Consider the following 17,049-nt stretch of genomic DNA (forward strand, 5'->3'; position numbering starts at 1 on the left):
ACTCCAATCACTGTCCAGGGGTCAACATGATGCAGAAATCAGAACTCCTCCTTCCCCATGGCCGGAAACCTTGTGGTTGGCATGTTCTCCAACATTCAGTGTAGGAGAAAACAGCATGGCCCATGAGGCCTCGCCCATGCTTGAGGGCCTTGTTAAGCACAAATAGGCATTGTGACCCTCAGCATGAGCCCTATCCTCAAGGAAAGCTTCTCAGTGTCTGTACCAAAAGCCCGCATATGGGACTTGCCATGACCCTAGGCCCCCAAACTTAACCAGAGGTGGGGTTGTCCAGGTGCCCCTCCCAAGGGCTCTGATCTGGAATCCCTCTTTTGGTGGGACACAGGAGGAAAAAAAACAGATAGGACTCCTCCCATCCCACAGAATGTACCCAAACTCTTGGGATCAGGCCAAATCCTCAGAGAAGGAAAACCGTCCATGGCCCATGAGGCCACGCCAACATTCCACCCACATTGTTGACACAAATCCAGAGACAAAGTCTGAACAAGCACCTCAAACTCACCCTTTTTCCTAGCCCGAAGACTTCTCCTCACATTCTGTAGATCGGGCGTGCCATACCTACATCCCAAATCCTAAGCGAAGTTTGTGTTTTCATACATTTGTCCCCACAGACCTGGCCCACACACCCTCCAGACTGGGGCCCCTAGAGCCACACCTCAGGACTGTGCCTGCCCTTTCCAGGGGAATTCTGCCCATTTCATTGGCCACAACCCTACAGATTAGGAGAAAACTCCAAAGTCCCGAGGCCATCCCAATATTATAGGCCGCCCAGGACAAACAAGGACGATCTGTCCCAAGCTGAGCAACTACCTCCCCTCATACCCATAGACAGATATCCCCAGAGAAGAAGATTGAACCGGATAGGCACCTAGGCCCTAATCAGATCCATTGCTTTTCTTTCCAGGCATCTCTCCTCAGAGGCCTGGTTTCCAATACCAGCATATGGGAGATTCCTTAGGCACTCATCAAAACAATTCTCATCTCCACATAGGAAACATACTCCTTGGAGCTCCATCAAAACCTCCGTTTATGTACATCCTTCAGGGCCCTGGATCTACCGCCCCATTTCAAGGTCTCCATGGACACAAACACACATTATGACCCATCCTCAGGAGAGTCCATTTCACTCACCCCCCTCGGTAGCTCCCCCAGATCAGCAGATCGAACTTGCCTTGTCGCTAGGAGGCAACTGGAATGGGAGGCGGGCTGCCCAGGCATCCGTCCTTAGAACCCTGCCCTGGAGAACTTCCTTATGGGACTTCCTGGAACCATCCAACAGGTCTTGACTGTCCCACAGAAGGAATGCAGATGCAGTTTGGAGCATCTCACAACTCCCATCGTGAGAAAACCTCCATGGCCTCGTGAGACCCTCCCCTTCATGAAGGGGCTGTCATGGACATAAACTCCATCCTGAGCCAACATCAGATCCTAGCTCTGTATTCAGGTGCACGAGATCTCCAATAATCTCTACAGAGGGTGCCTGCCGATCCCTTGCCCCAAAACCTAAGTCTCACTTGTGTTCTCAGAATTTCGTCCTCACACTCCTGGCCCACAATCCCTCCAGTTTGGGAATTCTGGAGCCACAGTGCGGCACCATGCCTGCCCTCCAGAAGAAAAACTCTGCCCTCTGGGGCTACCCGGTAACCACAAATGAGTATCAACCTGCACGAAACTCGACTGCACCCCAATTATACAGTCTACCCTGGACACTAATTCCCTATCTGCCACAGCCTGAGCCCGCACCTCCCGACCAACACTCAACATCTGGTCGAACACAGAGCATATCGAACATGCCATAGCCTTAGGTATTCATCTCTTCCCAACCTCGGTTTTCAGGTTTCAGAACCTAGACCTTAACTCCAATCACTGTCCAGGGGTGAATGTGTTGCAGAAATCAGAACTCCTCCTTCCCCATGGCCTGAAACCTTGTGGTGCATGTTTTGCAACATTCAGTGTAGGAGAAACCAGCATGGTACATTAGGCCCCGCCCAGGCTAGAGGGGCTCGTTGGGCACAAATACGCATTGTGAACCTCAGCCTGAGCCCTATCCTCAAGGAAGGCCTCTCTGTGTCTAGACCAAGAGCCTGCATATGGGGCTTTCCATGCCCCTAAATCCCCAATGTTAACCTGAAGTCAGGTTGTCCTTTCGCCCCTCCCCAGGACTCTACTCAGGAATCCGTCTTTTGGTGGTATACCTGAGGTAAAAAACAGAAAGGCCTCCTCGCTTCCCACATAATTACCCAAAACTCTTGGGATCATGCCAAATCCCCAGAGAGGGAGACTCGTCCATGGCCCATGAGGCCAAGCCGACATTCCACAGCCATCGGTGACACAAAATCCAGAGACAAAAGCCTAAGCAAGCACCTCACACTTGCCCTTTGTTCATATCCCAAAGAGTTCTCCTCACGGTCTTTAGAATGGGCCTGCCATACCTACATCCCCTAAACTAAGCAGAGTTTGTGTTCTCAGACTTCTGTCCCGACAGCCCTGGCCTACACACCCTCCACGCTTGGGTCCCTGGAGCCACACCTCAGGACTGTGCCTTCCCTCTCCAAGGGAATTATTCCCATTCTATTGGCCACAACCATGCAAATTAGGAGAAACCTCCAATGTCACTGAGGCAATCCCAATAGTGTAGGCTGTCCAGGACAAACAGGGGTGATCTGACACCAGCTGAGCAGCTACCTCCACTCAGGTCCCTAGACAGATCTCCCCAGAGGAGTAGATTAAACTGGGCAGGCCCCTAGACCCTAATCGGATCCATTGCTTTTGTTTCCTGGCATCTCTCCTCAGTGGCCTGGTTTCCAATACCAGCATACGGTGGTTTCCTGAGGCACCAATAAGAACAAATCTCATCTCCCCATGGAAAACTTGCTCGTTGGAGCTGTGTCAAAACCTCTGGTTAGGAGAATCCTTCAGGGTCCTGGTGTCACGGCCCCATTCCAAGGTCCCCATGGAATCAAACCCACATTATGACCCATCCTCAGGAGAGTCCATTTCAACTCAGCCCCCTTGGTTGCTACCCCAGAGCCAGCAGATCAAACGTGTCTTGTTGCTAGGAGACAATTGGAATGTGAGACCGGCTGCCCGGGCATCCATCCTTGGAACGCTGCTCTGGAGAACTTCCTTATGGGACATCCTGGAGCCATCCAACAGGTCTTAATTGTCCCACAGAAGGAATCCTTGCTGTTTGGAGCATCTCACAACTCCAATCATGGGAAAACCTTCATTGCCTTGTAATGCACCCCTCCCTTCATTAAGGGGCCATCATGGACAGAAACTCCAACCTGAGCCAATGTGTGATCCTCGCCGTTACTTCAGATGCATGAGATCTTGATTCAACTCTGCAGAGTGTGCCTGCCGAGCCCTTGTCCCGAAACCTAAGTGTAGCTTGTGTTCTCAGACTTAACGTCCTTACTCTCCTGGCCCATAAGCCCTCCACTTAGGGAATTCTGGAGCCACAATGCAGAACTCTGCCTGCCCTCCAGAAGAAAAACTTTGCCCTATGTTGCCAATGAGAAACCCCAAATGATTATCTAATGCACGCCACTCAACTCTACCACAATTATATAGCCTATACTGTGTACTAATGCCTTGTCTGGCACAACCTGAGACCAGACATTGCAAACGACACCCAGACAGCTGGCCCCAAACTGAACACATCGGAACCACAATGGCCTTAGGTCATCATCTCTTCCCGCCTTTGGTTTTCAGGCTTCAGAACCTAAGAACTTATCTCCAGTCACTGCCCAGGGGTGAACGTGATGCAGAAATCAGAATTCCTCGTCCATGGAAAGAAACCTTGTGGTTGCCATATTGTTCAACGTTCAGTGTAGGAAAACCTGCATGGTTCGAGAGGCTACGCCAGTGCTTGAGGGCCGCCTTGGGCACAGACACGCATTGTGACCATCAGCGTGAGTCTGGTATTCAAGTAACTCCTCTCAGTGGATGGACCAAGAGCCCACATATAGGGCTTGCCATGCCCATAGGCGCCCAGGCCTTACCAGAGGGCAGGTATTGCAGTTGTCAGTACCCACTGATCTGCTCTAGAATCCCTTTGCTGGGGGGATACCTGAGGCAGAAAACAGGACTCCTCCAATCCCACAAAATGACCCCAAACTCTAGGGAACTGAGCAAATCCCCAGAGAGGGAATACTCTTCCTCAGCCCATGAGTCTTAGCCTATAATAAACGGCCATGATGGACACAGCATGAAGAGAAAAAAGCCTGAGAGACAGCCTCACACTCGCCCTCATTTCATATCCCGAGGAGATCCCCTCACGGACTGTAGATCAGGCCTACCATAACCTCGGCCCAAAACCCGAGCTGAGTTTGTGTTTTCAGTTGTCTGTCCCCCCAGCCCTGGAACACACAGCCTCCAGGCTGGGTCCTCTGGAGCCACACCACAGGACTGTGCCTGCTCTCTCCTAGAAAACTTTGCCCGTTCCATTGGTCACAACCCTACAGAAGAGGAGAAACCTCAAGGCCCCTGAGAACATCCCACTACTGTAAGCCGCCCTGGAAAAACGGGCATTCTGACACAAGCTGAGCAACTACCTCCATGCAGACATGCAGACAGAGGTCCACAGATACTGAAGATTGAACTAGGCCTCTAGGCCCTAATCTGAACTCTTGCTTTGGTTTCCAGGTGTCACTCCTCAGAGGCCTGGGTTCAAAGACCAGCATATGAGGCTTTCTTGAGGCACCAAAGAGAACATATCTCATCTCCACATGGGAGGCTTCCTTGTTGGAGCTGTGACAAACCCTTCGAGTTGGAGAATCCTGCAAACACCCTGAGCCACCATCACATTCAAAGGTCTTCATGGACACCAACCCACATTATGACCCATCCTCAGCAGAGTCCATTTCAACTCAGACCTCGGGGTAGCTCGCCCAAGATCCCACAGATTGAGCCTGCCTTGTCCCGACCAGCCAATGAGAATGTGAGGTGGCATTTCCAGCCATCCATGCTTAGACCCCTGCTCTCAAGTCTTTCCGTATGGGGCATCCTGGAACCATCCAACTGTATTCGACTATCCTGTAGAAGGAAACCTTGAGGTTGGTAGCAGCTCACAAGTCCCAACGTAGGGAAACCTCCCTGGCCTCATGACGCCACTACCCCCTTCAGGAAGGGGCCATCATGGATACAAACTGAGGCAAGGTCTAATACTCGCCCTGAACTCAGATGAAGGAGATCTCGATTCAGACTCTGCAGAATGGGCCTGCTGTGCCCTCGGCCCCAAACCTCAGGCTAGCTTGTGTTTTCAGACTTCCTTCCTCACACTGCTGGCAAACAAGCCCTCCAGACTGGGAATCCGGAACCACAATGCAGCCCTCTGCCTGCCCAGCAGAAGTAAAACATTGCCCTATGGGGCTCTACAGAAACCCCAAATGACAATCAACCTGCTCAGGCCTCAACCGTACCCAAATTAGATAGGCTGCTCTAGGCACTAATGCTCTGTCTGACACAGCCTGAGGCCAGACATCCTGACAGAAAAGGAGACAGCTGGCCGCACACACAGCACATCAGACACGCCATGGCCTTAGGCCGTCATCTCTACCCAACCTGGGTTTCAGACATCTGTACCTAGACATTATATCATATCCCAGTACAGTTGGGTATCTGAATCTCAAATCAGAACTCCTCCTTCCCCATGGCTCTAAAACTTGCTGTTGGCATGGAGTCACACCTTCAGGGTAGGAGAATCCTTCATAGCCCCTGAGGCCATGCCCAAACTTGAGTGCCGACTTGAGCACACACTCGCATTGTGACCCTCAGCGTGAGCCCCATGTCGAAGTAAGGCCTCTCAAGGCGTGGACCAAGAGCCCACATATGGGGCATGCCAAGCCACTATGCTCCTAATCCTCACCAGAGTTCGAGTTTTCCAGTCGCCCATACTTGGGATCTGCTCAGGAATCCCTCTCTTGGAGAGACACCTGAGCCAGACAACAGGACTCCACCCTTCCCACAAAATGTCTCCAAACTCTTGGGAGCTTGGTCCAATCCCCAGAGAGGGAAACTCATCCATAGCCCTTGAGGCCACCCTACAATCCATGGATATTCTGGACACAACATCCAGAGAAAAAAGCCTGAGGGACCACCTCCCACTTGCCCTTCTTTCAATAGCCGAGGAGCTCCCCTCACAGTCTGCAGATCCGGCCAGCCATACCCTCGGTGCAACACCTAAGCAGAGTTTGTGTTTTCAGACTTCTGTGCCCACAGCCATACCAACACACCCTCCATGCTAGGGCCTATGGAGACACACCTAAGGACTGTACCTGTTCTCTCCAAGGAAACTGTGCCCAATCCTTTGACCAAAACCCTACATATTAGGAGAAAACTCCAAGGCCCCCGAGACCATCCCGATATTGTCGGCCACCCTGGACAAAGAGGGGCACTCTGACACTAGCTGAGAAACTATCTCCACTTAGACACTCTGACAGTGTCCCCAAAGACAGAAGATGGAAACAGACAGGCCCCTAGGCCCTAATCTGAACCCCAGCTTTGGTTTCCAGGTGTCTCTCCTCAGAGGACTGTTTTCAAAGACCAGCATCTGGGACTTTCCTGACACACCAAACAGAACCTTTATCATCCCTACATGGGGAATTTTCTTATTGGAGCTGTATCAAACCGTTCAGGCAGGCGAATTCTGCACGGCCCCTGGTCCACCAGCACATTCCAAGGTCTCCATGGACACAAACCCCCATTATGACCCATCCTCAGGAGAGTCCATTTCAACTCAGCACCCTGGGTAGCTCACCCCATATTAGCAGTTTAAACATATCTTATCACAGATATCCAATGGGAATGTAATGTATGCTGTACAGGCATCCATCCATCGAACCCTGCTCTCCGGTCCTTCAGTATGGGACTTCCAGGAGCCATCTAACAGGACTTGACTGTCCCACAAAAGGAAACCTTGTGGTTTGGAGCAACTCACAAACTCAGCGTGGGAAATCCTACTTAGCCTCATGAGCTGCCACATCATGAAGGGGCCATAATGGACACAAACTCCAGCCTTAGCCAACGGTTGATTCTCACCCTGAATTCAGATGCAGGAGATCTCAATTCAGCCTCTGCAGAGTGGACCTGTCGGCCTTTGGCCCCAAACCTCGCCCTAGTTTGTGTTTTCAGACCTCAGTCCTCACACTCCTGGCACACAAGCCTTCCCGATTTGGAATTCTGGGGTCACAAAGAAGCATTCTGCCTGCCTACTAGAAGAAAAAAATATTGTGTATTGCATTGCCCAGAAACCCCAAATGAGGATCAACCTGCTCATCCATAGGCAACACTCTAACTGCACAGTCTACCCTAAGCACTAATGCTGTGTCTTACATAGCCTAATCCCAGACATTCCAACAGACACCGAGACAGCTGGCCACACACCCAGCATATCTGACCCACCATGGCCTTAGGCCATCATCCCTTCCCAACTTGGCTTTTCAGGAACTGGAACCTAGACCTTATCTCCAATCCCTGCACAGGGGGGAAACTGATGCACGAGTCTGAACTCCTTCTTCTCCATGGCAAAACAACTGTTGCTGGCAGGGAGTCAAATCTTCAGTGTAGGAGAAACCTGCATAGCCCATGAAGCTATGCCCGTGCTTGAGGGCCGCCTTGGGCACAAAAGAAGATTGTGACCCTCAGCATGAGTCCCGTATTCAAGTAACGCCTCACAGTTGCTGGAATAATAGCTCATATATGGGGTTTACCATGCCCATAGGTTCCCAAACCTAACCAGAGGGCGGGTATTCCAGTTGTCAGTACCCACTGCTCTGTTCTAGAATCCCTCTACTGGGGGGACACCTTGGAAAACAGGACTCCTTCCTTCCCAAGAATGACCCCAAACTCTAGGGAGCTAGGCAAATCACCAGAGAGGGAATACTCTTCCTCGGCCCATGAGTCCACCCCTATATTTAACGGCCATTGTGGACACAAAATCCAGAGACAAAAGCCTGAATGACTGCCTCCCACTCGCCGTCCATTCATATACCAAGTTAATTCCTTCATGGACTGTAGATGAGGTGTGCCATAACCTCGGTCCCAAACCTGAGCCGAGTTTGTGTTTTCAGACATCTCTCTCCACAGCCCTGGCACACACAGCCTCCAGGCTGGGTCCTCTGGAGCCACACCACAGGACTATGCCTGCACTCTCCTAGGTAACGTTGCCCATTCCATTGGCCACAACCCTACAGAAGATGGGAAACCTCAAGGCCCCGGAGGACATCCCACTACTGTAAGCCACCCTGGACAAACAGGGGCATTCTGACACAAGCTGAGCAACTACCTCCATACAGACACGCAGAAAGATGTCCACAGAGACAGAAGATTGGACCCAATTGTCCCCTAGGTCCTAATCTGAACTCTTGCTTTGGTTTCCAGGTATCACTTCTCAGAGGCCTGGGTTTGAAGACCAGCATATGAGGCTTTCCTGAGGCACCAAACAGAACATCTCTCGTCTCCACATGGGAATCTTCCTTGGTGGAGCTGTGTCAAAAACTTTGGGTTGGAGAATCCTGCAAAGACCCTGAGCCACCACCACATTCCAAGGTCTCCATGGCCACCAACCCACATTATGACCCATCCTCAGCAGAGTCCATTTCAACTCAGCCCTCTGGGTAGCTCGTGCAAGGTGCCACAGATTGAGCCTGCCTTATCATGACCAGTCAATGGGAATGTGAGGTGGCGTTTTCAGGCATCCGTGCTTAGACCCCTGCTCTCGAGTCTTTCCTTATGGGGTGTCCTGGAACCATCAAATATAACTCAACTGTCCTGTAGAAGGAAACCTTGAGGTTTGGAGCAGCTCACAGCTCCCAGCATAGGGAAACGTCTCTGGCCTCATGATGGCCCCACCCCCTTCTGGAAGGGGCCATCATGGACACAAACTCCAGCCTGAGGCAATGTCTGATACTCGCCCTGACCTCAGATGCAGGAGATATTGATTCAGCCTCTGCAGAGTGGGCCTGCCATGCCCTCGGCCACAAACCTCATGCTAGTTTGTGTTTCTAGACTTCCTTCCTCACGCTGCTGGCAAACAAGCCCTCCAGACTTGGAATTCCAGAACCACAATGCAGTCCTCTGCCTGCCCAGCAGAAGAAAAATGTTGCCCAATGGGGCTCTCCAGAAACCCCAAATGAGGATCAACCTGCTCGGGCCTCAACTGCACCACAATTGGATAGGCTTCCCTGGGCACTATTTCTCTTTCTGACACAGCCTGAGGCCAGAAGTCCCGACAGACAAGGAAACAGCTGGCCACAAACCCAGAACATCGGACATGCCATGGCCTTAAGCTGTCATCTCTTTTCAACCTGGGTTTTCAGACATCTGAACCTAGACATTATATCAAATCCCCAAAAAGATGGGTACCAGAAGCACAAATCAGAACTCCTCTTTCCCATGGCTGTAAAGTTGTGGCATGGAGTCACACCTTCAGGGTAGGAGAATCCTTCATAGCCCCTGATGCCATGCCCAAACTTGAGTGCCGACTTGGGCACAAACTCACATTGTGACCCTCAGCGTGAGCCCCATGTCAAAGTAAGGCCTCTCAAGACCTGGACCAAGAGCCCACATATGGGGCTTGCCAAGCCCCTATGCTCCCAGTCCTCCCCAGAATTCGAGTTTTCCAGTCGCATGTATCTGGGCCTCTGCTCAGGAATCCCTCACTTGGAGAGACACCTGAGCCAGACAACAGGACTCCACCCTTCCCACAAAATGACCCCAAACCCTTGGGAGCTGGACCAAATCCCCAGAGAGGGAGACTCGTCCATAGCCCTTGAGGCCACCCTACAATCCATGGCTATCCTGGACACCACATCCAGAGAAAAAAGCCGGAAGGACCACCACCTCCCACTTGCTCTTCTTTCAATAGCCGAGGAGCTCCCCTCACGGTCTGTAGATCTGGCCTGCCATAGCCTCGGTGCCACACCTTACCCGAGTTTGTGTTTTCAGACTTCTGTGCTCACAGCATGGACCCACACACTTTCCAGGCTAGGGACTATGGAGCCACACCGAAGGACTGTGCCTGTCCTCTCCATTGAAATTGTGCCCTATCCATTTGCCACAACCCTAGAGATTTGGAGAAATATCCAAGTCCCCCGAGGCCATACCAATTGTGTAGGCTGCCCTGGACTAAGAGGGGCACTCTGACACTAGCTGAGAAACTATCTTCACTTAGACACTTAGACAGTGTCCCCAGAGACAGAACATTGAAATGGACAGGGCCCTAGGTCCCAATCTGAACCTAGCTTTGGTTTCCAGGTGTCTCTCCTCAGAGGACTGGTTTTGAAGACCAGCATCTGGGGCTTTTTTGAGTCACCAAACAGAACCTCTCTCGTCTCCAAATGGGGAACTTTCTTATTGGAGCTGTATCAAACCGTTCAGGCAGGTGAATTCTGCAGGCCTCTGGGCTACCAGCACATTCCAAGGTCTCCATGGACACAAATCCACATTATGACCCATCCTCAGGAGTGTCCATTTCAACTCAGCATCCTGAGTAGCTCTCCCCAGAGCCAGCAGTTCAAACATGTCTTTTTACAAATAGCCAATGGGAATGTGATGTATGCTGTACAGGCACCCAACAATCGAACCCTGTTCTCTAGTCTTTCCATATGGGACGTCCTGGAGCCATCCAACAGGACTTGACTGTCCCACAGAAGGAAACCTTGTGGTTTGGAGCAACTCACAAACTCAGCATGGGAAAACCTCCTTAGCCTCCTGCGACCCCTGCTTCATGAAGGAGCCATCATGGACACAAACTCCAGACTCAGCCAACGTTTGATCCTCTCCCTGACTTCAGATGCAGGAGATCTCAATTCAGACTCTGCAGAGTACGCCTGCCATGTCCTTCACCCCAAACCTCACCCTAGCTTGTGTTTTCAGACTTCCGTCCTCAGACTCCTGGCCCACAAGCCCTCCTGATTGGGAATACTGGGGCCAAAACAGAGCGCTCTGCCTGCCCACGGGAAGAAATATATATTCTATGGCATTGCCCAGAAACGCGTAATGAGGATCAACCTGCTCAGCCCTCGGCAACACACCAATTGCATAGGCTACACTAAGCACTAATGCTCTGTCTTACATAGCCTGATCCCAGACCTTCCAACAGTAACCGAGACAGCTGGCTGCACACCCAGCACCTTGGACCCACCATGGTCTTAGGGCATTCATCCCTTTCCATTGACCTGCATGTTTTCCTGGAGGTATGTTCTGAGGCTGTGTCAGACTGTGCATTTTTCCAGAGCGGCCTATGGAATTGGAGTGGGCTTAGGGACCTTGCAGGTTTCTGCTAATCTGGAGGGCTTGGGAAACTGAGATGGGCAGAGTTTCCTCGGAAGAGCAGGCCCAGTGATGTGATGTGATTCTGGAGGCCCCATCCTGGAGTGCACGTGGGTCAGGATTTTGGGACCAAAGTCTTCAGACAGAAACTCGGGTAATAGTTAGTGGGGGGAGGTGATGGCAGGCCCTATCTGTAGACACTGAGGGCAGCTGCTCGGGATTTGAAATTCGGATGGCTGGGAGGCTGGAACACAGGCTTTCGGTCTGGATTGTGTGTCTAGGATGGCCATGGAAAGGAGGGGAAAGGAGGGGTGACCTCATGCATCTATGGAAGATTCTACCTCTCTGGGGATTCTGTCCAGCACCCCAGAGTTTGGTGTCTTTCTGTGAGAAAGGGAGAGCACTGTTTTCCATCTCAGGGGTCCCATCCAACCAGGCATTCCAGAGATTAGTTCTGGATCCGGGCACCTGGATAACCCCAACAAGACTTAGGATTTGGGCCTAGGAACATGACAGGCATGCTCTGTGGGCTCCTGGTCCAGCTCTCGAGGGGGCTGTTGGAAATGGCCTTAGGGTGAGGGTCACAATATCTGTTTGTGCCCCGCTGCCCATCCTGAGTGGGTGTAGTCTCATGGGCCATGCACCTGGCTCCCACTGTGAGTGTTGGACTATCATCTCAACATTCAGTTTTCCTTCCATGGGGAAGGAGGAGTACTCATTTGTGCTTCAGGGTCCCCCATGGGCAGGAATTTGAGCTAAGTTCTGGGACAGGTACCTGATTACCCAGGTTGCTTCAAGTGACGGCCTTGGGCCAAGGCAGGACAAACCTGCCAGATATGGGGCCCGCTGTCTGGGTGGCTGACCAGAGGTCGGGGCTTGAGCTGTGTCAGACAGAGCATTCGTGCAGAGGGAGTCTTATGATATTGGGGTGCCGTTGAGAGCTCTGCAACTGGATCCTCATGTGGGGTTTCACGCAGACCCATAGGGCACTTCTTCTTTCTGGTAGGCAGACAGTAGGCTGCGTTTTGGTTCCAGAATACCCAATAAAGAGGACTTGTGGGCGAGGACTTTGAGGACAGAAGCCTGAAAACACTAGCTACGGTTAAGCTCAGTGCCGAGCACATGGCCGTTTCAATGTACAGTGGTTGTTTCAGGATCTCCAGCACCTGAGTATGGTCGAGGGTCAGATGCCTAATCATGCTGGAGTTTGTATCCATGATGGCCAACGAATGGTGGGCTTTTCTCAGGAAGCCTTGGAGGTTTTCCCAAGCTGGAGCTTGTAAGCTGCTCCAAACAGCAAGGTGTCTTAATAAGGGTCAAGGGAAGTCTGCTTAGAGGGCTCCAGGGTCCCCCATATGGAAGATTCGATAGCACAGATCTCTGAATGGAGGCCTGGGAAGCCCACCTTGGGTTACCATTACAGCCGAGGGCAGGCTTGATGTGTTGTCTCTGGTTCCAAGTTCCACGTGATTTGAGTTGACAGAAGTTCTCTATTTAATGGTTCCCAATACTGCTTCATGTCCAGGGAGACATTAGAATGTGGAGTAGGCCCTGGGGCCATGCTGGATTCTCCTATCTTAAGGGTTAGACCCAGTTCCCATGAGTCAGGTTTCCTTCTCAGGACAGGAGGGGCTCTCTTGTATGGCTCGCAGACCAGAGGTTGGATCACATATTGGTTTTCCAGAAGAGGCCTCTGGGGACAGAGGCCTGAAAACCTAAGCTAGGGTTCTGATAAGGTCCTAGGGGCATGGCAGAATCAATCTTCAGACTCAGCGTCATTGACCTGTATGTCTTCCTGGAGGTAGGTGCTGAGGCTGTCAGACAGTGCATTTTTTCCAGAGCGGCCTATGAAATTGGGTGAGCTCAGGGGCCTTGCAGGTTTCTCCTAATCTGGAGGGTTTGGGCAACTGAGCAGGGCAGAGATTCCTCCAGAGAGCAGGCCCGGTGACGTTCTGTTGTTCTGGAGGCCCCATCCTGGAGGGCATTTGGTTCATTGCTCTGGGATCAAAATCTTCAGACACAAAATCGGGTTCGATATAGGGGCGAGGTGATGACAGGCCCGATCTGCAGACCCTGAGTGCAGCTCTTCGGATTTGAAATTCGGGCGGCTGGGACACAAGAGCACAGACTTTTCTGTTTGGATTGTGTCTAGGATAACCACGGAATGGAGGGGTGTCCTCATGGGTCCTTGGGAATGTCTTCCTCTCTGGGAATTCTTCCCGGCACCAAAGAGTTTGGTGTCTTACTGGGAAAAGGGAGAGCGCCTTTTACCGTGTCAGGGTTCCTGTCAAAACATGGATTCCAGGGATGGGTTCTGGGTCCTGGTGACTGAGTAACCCCAACAAGGCTTAGGATTCGGACCTAAGGGCCTGACAGTCCCGCTCTGTGGGGTCCTGGTCCAGCTCCTGCGGGGGCTTATTGGAAATGGGTGTCAGGGTGAGGGTCACGATGCCTGTTTGTGCCCAGCTGTCCATCGTGAGTGGGCGCTGTCTCTTGTTCCATGCACCTGGATCCCAATCTGAGGGTTGGACAACCATCTCAACATTTAATTTTCCTTCCATTGGGAAGGAGGAGTACTTTTATGTGCTTCAGGATCCCCCATTTGCAGGAATTTGAGCTATGTTCTGGGATAGGTACCTGAATACCCAGGTTGGATCAAGATGAAGGACTCAGGTCAAAGCAGGTCACAACTGTAGGAGATGGGGTACGCTTTCTGTGTGGCTGCCAGGTGGTCAGAGCTTGGGCTGTGTCAGACAGAGCATTAGTGCACAGGGTGGCCTATGATATTGGGGTGCCATAGAAGGTCCTGCAGGTGGATCCTCATGTGGATTTTCTGCGCAGACAATAGGGCATTTCTTTCTGGTGGGCAGGTAGAAGGCTGCACTGTGGCTCCCAAATTCCTAATATGGAGGGCTTACAGGTGAGGAGTGTGAGGACAGAAGGCTGAATAGACAAGCTACATTAAAGCTCAGTGTCGAGCACATGGCCATTCCAATGTGCAGCAGTTTTTTCGAGATCTCCAGCACCTGAGTATTGGCGAGGTCAGATGTCTGCTCACACTTGAGTTTGTATCTATGATGGCCAGTGAACGAGATATCCGTCACCTGAATAACAGCAGATGAATGATGTTTGCTCACACTGGAGGTTGTGTCTATGATGACCGACAAATGGAGAGGTGGCATAAGAGGCCATGGAGGATTCCCCACAATGATGCTTGTGAGATGCTCCAAACAGCAAGATTGTTTTTTCTACTGACAGGCAGAGTCTGGTTTGTTTGATCCAGAGTCCCCCAAGTGGAAAGTATGGATAGCAGAGCTCTTCTGCATGGATTCCTGGAAAGCACACCCCGAATGACCATTGCAGCTGAGGAACATGACAGGTTCCTTCTGGTGGCTCTGGAGAGAAGTACCAAGGCCTTGAGTTGACATTGAATCTCTTGCAGATGGGTCACAATGCTCGTTTGTTACCAGGGAAATCTTAGAATGTGCTGGTAGCTAAGGTGCCATGCAGGAATCTCCTAACTTGAGGGTTTAACACAGGTCAAAGAGCTGTGTCCCCTTCTGGGGACAGAAGATGTAGTGTTGTGTGGCTCAGGGACCACATGTTGTATCATAAGTTCATATTCCAACACAGGCCTCTGAGAACTGATGCCTGGAAACTTAATCTAGGGTTCCAGTGAAGTCCTAGGGTCATCTCATATTCAATCTTCAGACTCAGGACAGTTGACTTGGGTGTCTGCCTAGATGTAGGTGATCAGAGTGTTTCAGACTGTGCATTTGCATCCAGAGTGGCCTCCAATATTGGGGTGTGCTCAGGGGATTTGCAGGTTTCTTCTAATCTGAGGTTTGGGAAACTGTGAAGTGTACAGTTTCCTATGGGATGGCATGCAAAGTGCTGTGGTGTGAATCCAAGACCCCAGCCTGGAGACCATGTGAGCCATGGTTATGGAGAAATATCTGCAAACACAAACTCGGGTTAGGGACAATGGCGAGGTGATCGCAGTCCCAATGCGTGGACCTGGAAGGCAGCTCATCAGGAAGTGTAATTAGGGTGACATGAAAGCAGTAGCACAGGATGTTATATCTGGATTCTGTGTCCATGATGGCCTCAGAATGCAGGTGTTATCCCATGAGGCCAAGGGATATTTTACTCTCTAAGGATCCTGGCATCTCCCAATAGTTTGATGGCTTTTTTGGGGAAGGGAAGAGTGCTTTTTTCCTTCTTAGGGGTGTCCACAAACAGGGGTTCCAGATAAGGGCTTTGGGTCTGAATACTTGGAATATCCCACCAAGGGTTATGATATGGGCCTAGGGCCGTCCCTGGCCTACAAAGTGGGATCCTGGTGGTGCAACTGAGAGGGCTTGTTTGAAATCATGTCAGGCTGAGGGAGACAATGCCTGTTTGGGCCCTAAGCTGCCCTATGAGTGTGCGTGGTCATAATGGCCATGCAGCTGGTTCCCACTCTGAGAGTTGGACAACCATCCGAACAGCGACATTTCCTTCCATGGGGAAGGAGGGGTTCTCTGTTGTGCTTCAGGATCCCCCATTGGCAGGAATTCCAGCAAAGGTATGGGGAGAGATGCCTGAATACAAAGGATGGGTAGAGATGACAGAATTGGGCCATGGCCGGTCTCACATGCAGGATATGGGACCCGCTCCCTGGTTTGCTGACTCTAGGACGAGACTCAGGCTCTGTAAGACACAGCAATAGTGGACAGGGCAGCCTATAAATTGGGGCTCCATCAAGTGAAGAACAGATGGATCCTCATGTGACGTTTCTGGGCAGACTCACCAGGAACAACTTGTTTCTATGGCGAATTCAGAATGCTGTGTTGTGGCTCCAGATTTCCCTATCAAGAAGGTTTGGGGACCAGGAAGTTGAGGATGGAATTGTAAACACAAGCTACGGCTAAATTCATTTCCAAGTGAAAGGCAGTCCCAATATGCAGCGGCTTATTAAAGATATCCAAAACATGAGTAAAGACAGATGTCAGATATTTGCTTACACTGGAGTTTGTGTCTATGATGAGTGACAAATGAAGAGGAGGCGTCAAGAGACCATGGAGGACTTCCCACGCTGAGGCTTGTGAGATGCTCTAAATAGCAAGGTTTCATACTACTAGACAGGGGGAGTTTTGTTTGTTTGCTCCGGGGTCCCCCATGTGGAAAGTTTGGGTAGCAGAACTCTTCTGCATGGATGCTGGGAAAGCACACCTCCATTGACTATTGCAGCTGAGGAGCATGGCAGGTTCGTTCTGGTGGCTCTGGGAAGAAGTACCAAGGCCTTGAGTTGACTTGGAATCTCTTGCACATCAGTCACAGTGCTGTTTTGTTACCAGGGAGATCTTAGAATGTGCTGGTGGATAAGGTGCCATGCAGGATTCTCCTACCCTGAGGGTTTGACACAAGTCCAAGAGCACGGTTTCCTTCTGGGAGGAGATGTTCTGTTGTGTGGATCAGGGACCACATGCTGTATTATAAGTCTTTATTCCAGAATAGGCCTCTGAGGAGAGATGCCTGAAAACCAAATCTAGGGTTCCAATGAGGTCCTAGGGGCATGTCACGTTCAATCTTCTGACTCAGGACCACTGACTGGGGTGTCTGCCTGGATGTAGGTGATCAGGGTGTTTCAGACTGTGCATTTGCATCCAGAGTGGACTCCATTAGTGGGGTGGGCTCAGGGGCCTTGCAGGTTTCTCCAAATCTGGAGGGTTTGGGCCACTGGGATGTCACAGTTTCCTTGAAGATGGAAGGCCT

The sequence above is a fragment of the Neovison vison genome, chromosome 3, assembly GCF_020171115.1.
Source record: "Neovison vison isolate M4711 chromosome 3, ASM_NN_V1, whole genome shotgun sequence".
NCBI lineage: Eukaryota > Metazoa > Chordata > Mammalia > Carnivora > Mustelidae > Neogale > Neogale vison.